We start from the raw sequence: 15,086 nt of genomic DNA on the forward strand, positions 1-15,086 counted from the left end.
CGCATGCGGGCTAGTTGCTCCTTACAATGGCGGTAGAAGGAGGGGTGGTTTTTTTTCCTGTTTTGGGCAGTTTCGAGGCGGTTCCCTGCACTTCAGTTTAGCATTTTCGTCGTAGCCGCCGTTTTATTTGTCCCCAAGCAACAAAAAACAGATTACGCCCAGGAGCTTTAATTAATGTAGATGGACAGATTACTTAGAAAAAAATTAAAAAATGGTTAAAAGCCACTCGTTTTAAAATGTATGCGTGTAACCAATTAGACTAATGCAATGCAGGGAAAGGAAACGGAAGCGTTGCATAGCAATGTATATTGTGGCTCCGCTGACATCCTAGTTCTAATGCCTGGGGGAGGGGAATCTGGGTTTTAGTAGCCTTCCAGAAAATTGGCACTACCCGAATCTCGGGGGCAGAGGCAGTTCCATAGGGAAGTTGCTTTGACAGAGAAGATATAGATATATACTTCTTCCTTCAAGATGGCAATATTTGAAAGAAGGCTCTTGGAGCATGCCTCCCCCTCCCCCAATCATAAATCTGGTAAAATAGGCAAAAATTGACCACACTATTTGATGGTTGTGCTGCCCCAGCAATATATAGCTAGTGTAGGAATTAAGAACTGTCTCCTTTAAGAAACTACCTCATGGGAAATGTAGGCCGAGACTGCCTTATGAGAAATGTAGTTCTATAACATGTGATCACATCTATGTTTCTGATTGGCCACTGGGACATTTTGCCTATGGGTAAAGTATATAGCCGGTCAATTTGAATGCCTTTGTGAACCGGAATAGTAGTGTGTATCTCCGTGGGAGTAAAAATATCTTTTTACAGTGATGGGACAGATTATGGAAAGTCAGAAGTATCTTAACACTGAACTGTAAGTTTTGCTATTAAGAATGCCTGATAATAAACTTGATCTGAAAGAGATTCCTAAGCATAGAATTAATTGCATGCCCCGAGCAAGCCCACAATGGCAACGCCTAAGGCAGAACAATGGACTCACAAGTAAATTGGCATGTCCCATGTAAGAATGTGAAAGTAATAACTGGTATATTAGGTTGAAGCAGAAAATACTATATATAGGAAGCCAGTGCAACTTGGAGCACCCAAAATGATATTATGGTGGTGCTGCTTTCTGCACCAGATGAAGTCTCTTGAGTGCTCTTCAAGGGCAGCCACATGTAGAGCATGTTGCAGTAAGCCAACTGAGAAATGACTATGGCTGGGTCCAAGATTAGCACAACCAACGCACAAGATGAATCTATGCTGCAGCTGTGAACTGTTGTTTCAGCAGTGAGTTTAAGAGGACCCCAGATTGTACACCAACTTGCTCTAGTGCAGTGCTATCCCATGTAGAGTTAAACCCAAAGCCACTTGGTCTTCCCAAGGTTGAACTACAACCAGTTATTCCCCCGCCTAGAAGAACTAATGAAGCCAGGGGTGGAAATATAAAGCTATGTATCAGCATATTGATAATGGCATTTTACCCAATGCTAAGGAATGTCCTTGTCCATAAGTTTCATATAGTTCAGGTCTGCACAGTTTGTAGAGGGAAAAGGACCACGTTGATAATTTAAAATCATTGCTGACCATTGGTGGCCAATCAGCTGTTTCGCTGCTAGCGAGTGTCAGCAGCACTGGAGCAGGCAATGGTGGTGAGACTTGGAAGTGCTAGGGATGCTTGGCAGCACATCTTTAAAGACAGTGTCTGCAGTGGAATTTATTGATTTCCTTAAAAACACCAGTGGGTCACAAAAGCCTGCTTGATAGGGTTCACGTGTATATGTAGGGCTGATATAGATATTAAATAGGAATCAAAGGAATATTGGCAGAGAGAAAAAAGATTGTTCCACAATTTCCTCAGAAACTTTAACCATAATTACAAAGATTTGCCATCAGAAATAATAATACGCTATGTGATCATGTAATTATATCTTCTCCATCACAATTATTGCATTAGCAGAATGCCCCATCAGCATTTTTAGGAGTTTCACCCTCTCTTGTGGGAGGCAAGAAGCAATAGGATTTTTGTGCAGGACTCTTGAAATATAGGATTTTGCAGCTGAAATTGCTCAGATTTGTTCTGGCTGGTCATCATGTGGGTGGGTTCAGAAGACTGATTGGTATGTTTTTTACCAGGGTTCATTTCAGCTTTTTGAATCCAAGGAATAGATAGGACGATCTGTTATGTGAGGGTTACATACCTATCCTTGCTGGATTTTAATCTGTGTATTTTTTGCATCTTTTTACTGCTCTATTTTGGAGTTATGAATCGTTTTCGCCATATGGAAGTCAGTGGGACTCTCCCCTGTGTAGTGAAAGTGACCTGATTTGATTTACATTTACACGGGATTTTTGCTACAAGGATTTTGTATTCTAATAATTTTTAAAAGCTCTGGTCTTACCTCTTTTAACCTCTAATGGGAACTTCCCCCTTTTACTATTCATTTTTTTATTGTGGGAAACATTATCTCATTCTTTTCTGTTCTGCCATACTTAAGTTAGTATATCTATTCCAGTTCTTGAGAGCAACTATTTATGTTTTGTTGTGAAAGCTCAGCTACAAGAGCGGTTTGGACTATATTAAAATTTCAAATAACAATAAATTAAAGATTCCAAATATATATCATATATTCCTTACAACGTCTATAAAAAGAGATAAAATTAAGGCAAGAGCCTGATCAACCTAATGTTAAAGCCCTTTGGGGAGCCTTTGGAAAAAAAAAATTTCAACTTACAAATTTAAATTGAAAATGGAGATAAAATGTTTAAATTAAAAATGATTTTAAGTGAACCCAAGGATGGCATTCAGATACAAGTAACAATAGCTAAATCAGGCTTACAATTGGATGGATTGGAATCCAATTTGTAGCTGGCAAATTTGAAGGAGGAGGAGCTTGGTTTGAGAATTGCAGGCTTATTGGAAAAGACTGAAAAGGACATAGATTGAAAAGATTTGGAGATGATAGAATTGATGAGTGATTGGACTTTCTTAAGATTGATGGAGAATGGACATTATATTGAATCAAAAAACAATTATCAAGAGATGCTACATTTCAACTTGTAGGGAAATTATTTGAACAACAAACGCTGGAGAAATATTTACAACAGATTTATGAGTTTAGGGGATGAGATGCAATTGTTGGAAAAGATCCCAATAAAATTTTTAAGGAAAAGTTTTATCATTAAGAATCAATCGAGGATATTTGATCAGAGATAACTATTGTAGCAGTTTATGGTAGATCAGAAGCAATTACTATTTCTGAATTAATTATCTTTGAGTTAATTACAATAATCTCTAAATTATCTCTGTTAATTACAATAATAGATTGTTAAGAGAGGACTTTGAAGTTTGTTGTTGCTTTTCCTGTTAACTATTTTTTATATATAGTAGATTGATGCTAGGTCAAATTGGTTAGATAAACAACTGTAAAAGTTCATAAATTATGGGCCTGTTTTGCAAGGGGGGGAGGAACTGTTATCCTTGAAATATATTTGTATTCAATAAGGGGCAGCAATCCCTGTGTTTGCTTTTTTAAGCACTTTTTAATGTCTTGTTTTATTTTGCTATGTTCTTGAATTTTTGCCCTCTCTTTTCTTGAGTTTCTATTTTACCTTTGTGAACAAAATAAAATATTTATTGGAAAAAAATTTCCCTCAAGCTTTTCACATTTCCAACTCTGTTTTGAAATACATCTGTACATTTTTGATAATTTATCTGGTGTTGTGTACCAAATTTAATACAATAATTTTATTTAAAAATTTTCTTAAATGATGACCCACTGTTATCTATTAGCAAACTAGGTGTATAGTATAGGTCTTGACCTGATGCCTAGATGTGAAGCGGCAAGTTGTCTTTTAAAACCTTCAGAGTAAAAATGTTGTTTGTCCTGAAACAATTTGGCAATTCTGCCAACCCATTAATAACTCTGAACAGGCAATAGGTCCTCCTGTAAGAGAAGACCAACAACTTGCTGGGATCCAGACAACACATACCCAAAGGATTAAGGTCTGGTGAAAGAAACCAAGAGTGACACAAGTAGTGACTCCAGAGCAGTTTGTTGTTGCTTGCCTATAGACAGGAATCTTGCCAGACTAAAACACAAATCTATGTAACTATTAGACAAACCCTATGAAAGATTAGAGAGAGTCCACCCTGTCACTCTTTCTACATGCCAAAGATTCCATGCTGAGCTGCCTCTTTGTTCATTAGAAAAGACCCCCTTCCTCTTGTGACTGTACTACATTCCATCACAGGAAAGCAGTCAAAACTAAATTCCTTCACAGAAGGTTTTAATTAATTTTAATGAATCATTCATTTAAATTGGGTGTTGTTGCTTAACATGGTGAATACTGTGATAGTACAGTGTTGGTTTTATTTTGTTTTTCTTTTTTAACTTCCAGGAGTTCGTATGGAATTGGTGATATCTATAAAAAAATAAACCCAGGGAATGTTTTTAGATCCAACTATTTTTATCAGAAATTCATAATTCTAAAATGAATTGCTAGGAAATCTTATGCAATACAAAACTGCAGTCTGATGAAAAATATGATACAGTAAGAATGCATTGGTTATTATTTTCTTCTTGCCCTTCCTTCTTCATAACATCTCATGTCTGAGAAGATGTCAAAGAATTATTAGGCAGAATATAAAAGATAAAATGTTCAAATCAAATTTGACTCCTAGTGATTTAAATAAGTTGCAGGCAAGTACCTGTTCCTATTCTTGGCACGTTCAGAGCATTGCACAGTCCAAATCAATACTGCTATAATTTTCCTTATTTTTAAGTCAGCATATAAGCATACTCTTTTAAATGTTCAGAAAGCACTCGTTAGTTCAGGTTCCATATAGAAACTATTGTTAAAAATACTGCGTGGTTCCCTTATAGATGAATTTTTGGTGATAAGGAAAAAAATAGAACAAACAGGGAGAATATAAGATTCTGACAAATGGAAGATATGTCTATAACTTGCTACATCTTATGTATGAAGTAGGAAATTAATATAAAAATGTGATCAAACATTATATAGAAAATGTTTGTAGATGGTATTAAAAGGCAGAAAATTACAGTCTGCCCATGAAATACAGTAACATGAATAACAGTTTATTTCAAACAGTAATATATAGGATTATAGCATCTAAAGTTCTGGTGAAATATAAATGCTTGATAGTGAATCAAGTTTTCATTTTTCAATTTATTTTCAGTGATTCTGAAAATCTAATCAGTAATCCCAATCCTAGATTGATTCATTAGGGAGAATTATTTCATGTAGTAATATGGAAGCCCATAAGTACTACATAGAGTTATTGTATTTCACAAGCATAGAAATATGCTGTGATATAGCTCACAAATACACTGTAATTTAGTGATATTTAAAATTGAATGCTGCTTCTAAAGGGTGGTCACTGAAATTATTGCCTAACAGTCACAGCTTCTCAGATGGTATTCACAAAAACTCTTCACCTCCTTACATTACAATCCATGAAACCTTTGCCTTCAGTGTTGTGATTTTGTAATACATTTATTAAATATATGTAGTGAGATGCCACATTTTGCACCTTAGTGCTTTCTATTGGTTAACTGGAAACAGGAATTTTGTTTCAATAACCGATGCCCAACAAGCCGCCCTAAATCGGAATCAATGGCGTGCTGTAATCCGTGACGTCCTGCCCCTGGCCTTCACAATGCAACGGTCACTGCCTTACGGACGTTGACATTTACGAAGATTAAGTCTAAGTCTAAGCTAAAGAACTGAAAAACAGTAATGTAAATTTAAATCCCATAAAGATGCGTTCAAAAGAAAACAATCCCCAGATAGTTATATGTATCTAAATAATGTCAGAACATTAAGACTCAACATGATACATGTATTTATCTGTTATAAAAAAAATAATTAATTCAGACTTACATAATTCAGCCATGAATTGTTTGCTTGGCCTCCCAAGATTCTGAGACAGATTTTCTTAAGGTTTTAAAATTGAATATTTTTAAAAGTTTAGATTAATTGTCCTAGCAAATGTCCCTTATCAAGCAAAGTCTATTAACTTTAGATTGTTATTTTGCAATCTAGCTCCTAGGTGCAGAATAGTATTGGAGTTAAGAGTTTAGGAAGTAAGTTATAGCTCAAGAATGCTTAAGCATTTTAATACAATATGTTAGTTAGTTCTTTAAAAGTTTTTAAAAGCTTGCTAGTAGTAGATATGATAGCACATCCAATTCTTGGGTGCATGTTGAAAATGTCTAAGAAGAGGCTTATGGGAAAATGACAAGATAGCAAATATTAGTCAAGCACAAACCATGATTTGCTATTGGGAGTTAAATGAGGAGCAAGTGTGATGCTAAACTTTTTCTTAATCCTGATATATATATATCAAAACCAGTTAAAAGCAATTTTAAAAAATAAAAAAGGTAAAACAATATCACAAGGAGGAAAATATTGCATAAAATGTAGCCAACATGCTGGCTGCCTATTACCAGGGCATCCCCAAGATTGAAAAGATTGAAATTGAAAAGAATACATTTTGAGGGCTTTCCGGAAATACATGAGGAGTGGGGTTAAACTGCTGCTGCATATTTAAATCTTCCTGATTAAAAGTAGTTAATATTTACTGTATCCTTTTGGATGAATACTATAATTTTGTTATTTATTTTTGATACACTAGGGGGAGCTTTAATGCTGCATTTGGTTTGTAATTTATAATTTACTTGAATAGGAGAGAAATACTGGATTTTTTTGTTTAAGACTTTATATAATTTTAAAATACAAATTATTTGTAAATGAACAAAAAGCAAAACATAAGTCTTCTTGTTATAAAAGTATGTTTTGGGGTTTCTTAAAAAACTTTGGTAATTATAATTGCCCTTGAAAATATTTAGTCCAGTCATGATGAATTTTTGAGGCTTAAGCATGTACTCTTCACAAATGTAGCAGAACGTATCAAGGCTGTTCCAATATTGCTGAGACATTTCTGCTGTCATTAATCATCCTATAGAAAGTCGATAATTGACTTAACTTGTAAATTACATGTACTGTACATAGACAAATCTTGAAACAATAGCATCAAAATACATGGAAACTGATATTAATGAAATGAGTAGCATCTGTGCATGCAAACTGCTTTTGTAGCCTTTCCAAGAACCATCCAGTTCTATAAATGTTGTGTTCTGGATGCATGGCTGGACATGCATGAAGTACATAAAGCACAACACAGGCAAAAACTAGTAAACTTTATATGTATGTATGTATGTATGTATGTATGTATGTATGTATGTATGTAGTCCTCAAATTGTAGCCATTCGTTTGATGACTGTTTCAAGTTGCTGTGGCACTGGAATAAAGTGACTTACAACCATTTTTCATGCTTACAACCGTTGCAGCATCCTATGATCACGTGACCAAAATTTGTATACTTGCCATTGACATGTATTTATGATGGTTATAGTGTCCCGGGGGGGTCATGTGATCACCTTTTGCATTCTTCTGACCAGCAAAATCAATGGGGAATCCAGATTCACTTAACAACTATGTTACTAATTTAAAAACTCTAGTGATTCATTTAAATGTGACAAGAAAGGTTAAAAAAGGTGGCGCAGTGGTTAAATGCAGCACTGCAGGCTACTGCTAGATCAGCAGGTCAGCGGTTCAAATCTCACCGGCTCAGGGTTGACTCAGCCTTCCATCCTTCCGAGGTGGGTAAAATGAGGACCCAGATTGTTGGGGGCAATATGCTGACTCTCTGTAAACCGCTTAGAGAGGCCTGAAAGGCCTATGAAGCGGTATATAAGTCTACTGCTATTGCTATAAAGAAAAAATGAGGCAACATTCACTTAACCACTGTCTTGCTTAGTAGTGAAAATTTTGGGTTTAATTGTGAGTCGAGGATTACCTGTATAACATGAAATTACAAAAACAGATTTCTATCAAACAGTAAATGATAGTTTAAACTACTGATTACTTTCATGATTACAGCCAAAAATCTGACCCAAATGTGTTTAGGAAGCAAAATCTTTGCTGCCCAGTGTTATCAGAGAGTTATGATATCGTTTCTTATGAAAAAAGGGCACAGTATTATTGTTACATCCAGAGCCAGATGGGGCTAAACCTCTGCCCTGTGTCTCTTATCATGCCACAGTTTATCCACATTCAGCCATATTGTTTTTCAGAATATATTATTTTCTACAGAAATCTAAATATATTTAATTGAAGAATAAAAATCAGAATATTTTATGAAGACACACGTTCTAGATATTCAGGAGAGAGAATGATAACTCATCCTGAATTAATGAGAAATAGAGGTAAATTAAAGGTGAAAACATTTTTTCCAGTTTTTCAGGCATAAATAAAAGCTTAGAAGAAGTGAGACAGTAACAGGTGGAATGTGAAAATCCTGAACATTCATTGCATTACTCACAAAAACAATTTTCTTTTGTATATTTTAGTTCATATTATATCTGAAATTCTGCCTTTTAAAGTCATTCAACTACTACTACTTTTAAATTCACTCATATTTCTTTATTTAAATGCCACAGTTGATTAAGACTTGAAGGTTTCTGAATTAAAAATGAATGACCAAAAGGAAGGAAAATTTATATTAGGAACAGAAGTAAACAGAAGTAGAAAAATATAGACAGGCCATTTTTAACCAACAAAAGCAGAATCAAACATCCAGAATATTTTTTCCTAAAGTGAAAAAAAATTACAGAATTCACTTCTGAACTTGTGTGTTCAATTGGATCAGAATTGCAGATTGAAAAGCAGGTTTAGCATAGGTATTCAAACAAATAAATACTTCAAGGGACAATTACCTTCCTCAGAATCAGAATTTATATATAAAGTAAACTAATATCTGGGTGTTTATTTACTTTGAATATCTGCAGAGTTTTCTGTTTTGCCCTCTTCAAAGGAAAGACATATATATCTTCTTGATATCAATGTAGAGTAAGCATATTGGTCATTTTATCACAACATAAAAACCCTAATCTCTCCCAGTCACTAGGCTTCCAGTTTGTGCCTGCAGCGCATGATAGTTGATCTATATTGTGAAGATCATTTTAGCAGTCTTCTCAGCCATTGCAAAGGAAGCTAGGAAGTTATCACTTCCTCTTTCACTTCCCTTTTCTTTGTTTTGCGAGCTGAAACAACAAGACATTTTACAACAGTCTACAAACAATTTCAGGACAGGAGTGAAATTCAGTAATACAATAGATTGTTCCACATCATTGGTCCTTATCATGGAAGCCACAGAAATAACTGTTGATGTTAGATGCATCATGTTGGGTCGGGAAGAACCTGTAAGAAGAGCCTTGGGAAAAAAATCTGGAAACAGAAGACAGATTACAGAGGAGGCAATCTAGTAGGCAACTTGGACTCGGCTTTGTATACTGATACAAGTTTATTTATATTTTTACAACATAGAAAGATTAGCTTGTTCAATTAACACACAAGTTTTGTTTCAAGCACTGCTTACATTCAGTTACAGCATGTTAAGATCTCTTAGCTCACTCTGCCCAAATGTGAAAAGAGAGCCTGTATTGAAATACTTTCATGTGAAATAAAACTGAGTTGGTTGGTTAGTGGGCTGAATCAGTTTGTAGAGCAGAAGTTGCAGTGATGGGATTCACTTATCTTCCCTACCGGTTTGCAAATGTGAGCACGCACTCAAGCTCGCTTCGCTTGCACACACGTCTGCGCATGCACACCGCCTTCTGTGCATGCGCAGTGCTCATGCATTACATCAGGGTGGGTGGGTGGAGCCTCCCGCAGCCGTCCCTACCAGTTCACTCGAACCGGAGAGAAGTGGCTGAATACCACCTCTGAGAAGTGGTTTGAAAAATATTAAATAAACAAAACTCCAAACTATCCCAAATTTATGATTTAACTCCTTTTTTTGCATCTGTGTTTTTATGTTTTCCTAGACTTGCAACTCCTGCTCAACGAACAGATGGCAGTCATGGCTAGGAGAGCCTTTGCACAACCTTATTTTGTGCACAAGTTGCACGCTCTCCTGGGTCAGGAGGACCTGTACTCAAGTCATTCAAGCCTGGATCATCTCATGCCTGGACTACTGCAATGCATTATACATGGACCTGGGTACTTGGACCTGGGTACTTGAGAGACCGCCTGCTGCCAATCACCTCCACTAGACCGATTAGATCCCACAGATTAGGCCTCCTCCGAATTCCATCCGCCGGCCAGTGTCGACTGGCGACTACCCGGAGGAGAGCCTTCTCTGTGGCTGCTCTGACCCTCTGGAACGAACTCCCCGTGGAGATTCGAACCCTCACCACCCTCCAGGCCTTCCGCAAAGCCCTCAAAACCTGGTTGTTCCGACAGGCCTGGGGCTAAAGAGCTGTTGCCCCCGTCTCGAATGGTATGACTGTTGTGAGTTTTAAATTATATATTGTTATGCTATTGTTTTTAAATTTCTTGTCTGTATCCCCCTCCCCGGTTCAAGTTGTGAGCCGCCCTGAGTCCCCTTCGGGGGGAAAGGGCAGCATATAAATTTAATAAATCTAATCTAATCTAATCTAATGGGGCTACCCTTGAAGAGCATTGAGAAGCTACAACTGGTGCAGAGTGAGGTGGCACAGATAATCTTTGGATCCCGTAGAATGGCCCACATTATACTGCTGTTCAGTGAGCTACACTGGCTGCTGGTTTGCTTCCAGGTGCAATTCAAGGTGTTGGTTAATTACCTATAAAATCCTGCATGGTCCATATTATTTACGGAACTGCCTCATCCTGATAGGACGAGCCTGCAATCTGAGCTAAAATCCTACACCATGTGCAAACTGTACAACTTAAACATCAATAAAAAACGTTTATTTCTACTGTTCAGATAGGTATATAAGAATTTCACAAGTGGCAGTTTTCATCAGGCTGGGGTTGGGTACAGCCATTTTTGGAGAAAGAGTCATTGTGAGTCATCAAAGGCCATCAGCCAAAGCTGGAATCAGACCTCTGGATGCTGATGACACCAGGCTCTGAATTGCTGCTTTGTTTCTCTTATCATAGCAACTGTAGGACTGGATCACATGTGCTTTTCCTGTTGAAATTCTCACAAATCTATTAATGAGGCAATACTTTTTAGAGCTCTTCTGACCTGTCTATTGTTATTTTATAAAATGAGGCAGAATACTTTAGGTGGAAGAAGAGAAAATGAAAGAGAAACAAAGATTATTGAATTTAAGAAATATGTATTAGGCTTTTGGCAACAGAGAATCAGTTTGGTGTAGTAGCTAAAATATCATGCCAGAAACCAAGAGACTGAGTTCTAATCCTGCCTTGGGCATGAAACCAGCTGGGTGATCTTGAGCCGGTCACTTTCTCTCAGCCCTAGGAAAGAGACAATGGCAAACCACTCTTGAAAAACCTTGCCAAGGAATCTGCAGACTTGTCCAAGGAATCTGAGAATCAGACATAATTGATAAGAAGAAGAAAAATGTAGAAATACCAAAAACTGTAATACAAAGAACCAACAATAATTTTAATAAAAATTAGGAAGTAAAATATTATTTTAAAAAGAGATGCCTTGCTGATATCTGAGATGGACAGCTATATAAATTCAATCAATCAATAAAATTTAATATAAGATAGAAAATGTTCCCATCTCAACGCAGAGCATTCTACATACAAATTAATGTTACTAAATTCATTTTTCCACATTTTGCCATCAACTGTCAACATTATAATTCTGTGAATGCATCATTTAGTAGTACACATAAGAGTCTATAAAATAGGAATGATTTTTAACCCTACTTGTTAATTATTTCTGATCATCTAAAGGGTGTCTGTTTACTGCATGTTCATCCAAAATGGTTGGAAGTGAATAACAGCATGTTAACTTGCCTGATATGCTCTAGATTCTAGCTTGCATAGAATATCATGTGCATGCTTGGAATAAAATGCTTAGAGTATGCTGGGCTTTGATTGTACTTACTGTATATACTCGAGTATAAGCCTAGTTTTTCAGCCCATTTTTTGGGCTGAAAAAAGCCGCCTCGGCTTATACTCGAGTCAGTGAAAAATTTGCCCGAAATGGAGGAGAAAAAGGGGCGGGGCCATGCCGCTGGGTGACACTCGTGAATGGCCCAGTGCCCCTGTGAGTTTCCCCTCCCTCTGTGTCAGTTTGCCGCGCAGCGCGCACCGCACCATCCCCCCTCCTCACGTTCTAATGTAATGCAGGGCTGTCTTACGATTCCCCTTCCTCCCCCTCCTGCCGCTCTGCAACGATGTCCCACCTCCTCCTTGTTATGGCAAGCAGCCACATAGCGATGTCCCACCTCCTCTGGTACAGTGATCCAATGATAGGAATCACTGTGCCGTGTGTCATAGGAGGTGGGACATCGCTCCCGCGGCTGCACGGGACATCATCATCACAGCGGGACATCAACATCATGAGGTGAGTGAAGTATTTCATTGAATACACCGCTAGTTTACTGTTTTTCTTTGAAATAAATATTCAAAAACATTATTGGTATCTATTTTTATTTTTGAAATTTACCGGTAGCTGCTGCATTTCCCACCCTAGGCTTATACTCGAGTCAATAACTTTTCCAGTTTTTTGTGGTAAAATTAGGTGCCTCGGCTTATATTCGGGTCGGCCTATACTCGAGTATATACGGTATATCGGATTATGGAAACTGATTGATACTGTCTTTACTATTAGTTATGAATGCTGCATGTATCACACCTACAACCAAAGCTCTTAATTTAGCTTACACCTTTTTGGATTACTAAAAAAGCATTAATTGAAAGCTTTGATTCACCAGCATCAGGATGGGCAGCAAGGTTAATATCTATGGATATATCTGACCATGTCAGATAGAAGGTGGCAACTTGTAATATGATAGCTAAAGAGCACAACTTAAAAGAAATGAAAGAGGAAAATAATATGCCACTTGTCTAAGAAACAAAGGGAAAAAAGAATTAAAGTGTTATGATCTTGTTATGTTGATTACAAAATGGAAGAAACCAAGAAAATTAGTTTCATTAACAAGCATTAGTGGCAGATAGCTTCACATTGAGCCAGAAGCAAATTTCCTGAGAACTTCTTCCAATATCCTCTGGCAGTAACTGTACTTAATGTCAAACCACTATGACTCATCATCACTGGTTGAAAATTCTGTGTATTTCAGTCTCAATACATCTAGAGAGTGCCCAGCTGCTTTAGAAGACAAAGAATTTTGGATGCAAGGATACATGAGATGGAGTGGGACTATGAAGCCCTATCTTGCCTTTTCATCAGCCTAATTGCTAGCATTTCTTAGTAGTATTTCTAATATTCTTCTCCCAACCCATGTATCTAAATTCTATCTATCTATCTATCTATCTATCTATCTATCTATCTATCTATCTATCTATCTATCTATCTATCTATCTATCTATCTATCTTACTCTAGGTGAAATGAATCCTGGTTCTTCTAGAGTTAAATCTTTAAAATTAGGTCTTGCTGAAAGAAAGCTGGCTTGGTTTCCTAGCAACCACTGCATGGGATGCTACTGTCATTCACTGGATACTTCCCTGGAGAGTCAACCTTCTGCTCATACAAAACAGGTTATGATTGGGTAAAGATGACATCACACTATCTGACAAGAGATACAAATTGTTCCAAAGGCATCTCTGAACGCAATGACTTTCAAACTCATTCAATAAGAAATCTTTTTGTTTTAAATAGCTTTCCGTAATGCAATGATCTCTCTTCAAGTTTTGGACTACAGTTGCCTCAGGGTCGAAGAAAAGCTTCTGGATTCATAAAGCAAAATTTCTATAAAGGTATCATTCCATCCTTGAGAGCCTTCTTTACTTTAACTAATCTTAGCAAGAGAATCTGTAAAAAGAAAGGTTAGTGAATAGTTGTGACACAACTATTATTGGTTACATAAGAGAAGTACACAGTGAAAGAATATTTTTCAGACATCCAATTTGTTTTCACCTTTCAGGACATTTTTGAATGATACAAGTCCTGTACAAATGTATGCTAAAGGGGGCAATGTATATGTAGACAAAGCCATACTTTACTCCTTAAACCAAGTTGTGTTTCATATGATTATGGATTAAAATTATGTGAAACATAGACACAGACTCCTCTCTTGCAGGATATAAATATTTCCTCCCCCGCCCCCCAAAATTCTAAAACATCTTTTTTCCAATCCGGAAATTTTCCAGATGTGATGAACTTTATTTCCTACAGAAAAATGCTGCTGAATTATGGGAGTTAAAGTAGAACGTAACTGCAAGGCACCAGATTGGGGAAGGCTCTTCTATAAGCTTCCATATTGTTTAGGATATCCATGAACCTATCTATAAACTACCTTTCTTCTCTTCTTTCTTAAGTGAATGCGACTTCACTTAAATTAACAGACATTGGTGGCAAGTTGATGTTGAGAAGCTAATGTATACAACTTAGTTTTCATAAAATGTACATGTAGTCAAGTAATTGGGATGGATGTTAAAGCCTTCTCCAGCATTCAGAGATGACTGACTTTTTAAATTGTAGATTTGACAACGTGCATGAGGAGGTTGCTTAACTCTGGATTTCTCTAGTGTCCATCACAGGTTATAGCTGGGCACTCTCCTTTTGTGTGGATGTTGCAGTGTTGATCACCAATATATCCATTTATAAAGATCTCAAAGGAACGGGACTAGGAAAGCATATGGCTTAAGAACAGGGACATTACCACTGCATTACTAAAAACTTTAGGTGGCCATCATTGCCTTTAAAACATGTATTTATCTTACTCATCTTTACTTCAGAAATTTGAAGTGCTAAATATAGATCTTAGTCCACCCATTCTAATTATCTTAGCAGCAAACTTGTAAAATAGGATAAGCAAAGTGTAAATTACTGACCCCAAATCACTTTGCAAGGTGGGTTGATTTGAACTTGTTTCCCAGTTCTAGACCAATACTCTATCATTGCTCACTGCTTCCTGTGACTGCATACCGTAATCTGACACAGCCAGCTGAATTAACCATGTTAACAAATGTAATAAAAAACACTGAAGGCTTTTAGTATTAATCTAACTCCAAGGTTTCATCATTTTACTTCTCCTTCTGACAATCCTGTGTTCCTCCATGAGTAACAAAAGC

General features: G+C 36.8%; 1 long non-coding RNA gene across 1 annotated transcript; it reads left to right on the plus strand.

Annotated features, from left to right (window-relative positions):
- The first annotated feature begins 824 nt into the window (after positions 1-824).
- LOC148044941 (uncharacterized) lies at positions 825-10,828 on the plus strand. The gene is made up of 2 exons (XR_015697145.1): positions 825-869; positions 9,910-10,828. It is a non-coding gene; the product is annotated as an uncharacterized LOC148044941 (long non-coding RNA).
- Positions 10,829-15,086: the final 4,258 nt, after the last annotated feature.

Source organism: Thamnophis sirtalis, unplaced genomic scaffold (genome assembly GCF_051295495.1).
Source record: "Thamnophis sirtalis isolate CommonGarterSnake01/CBP01778 unplaced genomic scaffold, rThaSir2_p1.2 scaffold_6, whole genome shotgun sequence".
Classification (NCBI taxonomy): domain Eukaryota; kingdom Metazoa; phylum Chordata; class Lepidosauria; order Squamata; family Natricidae; genus Thamnophis; species Thamnophis sirtalis.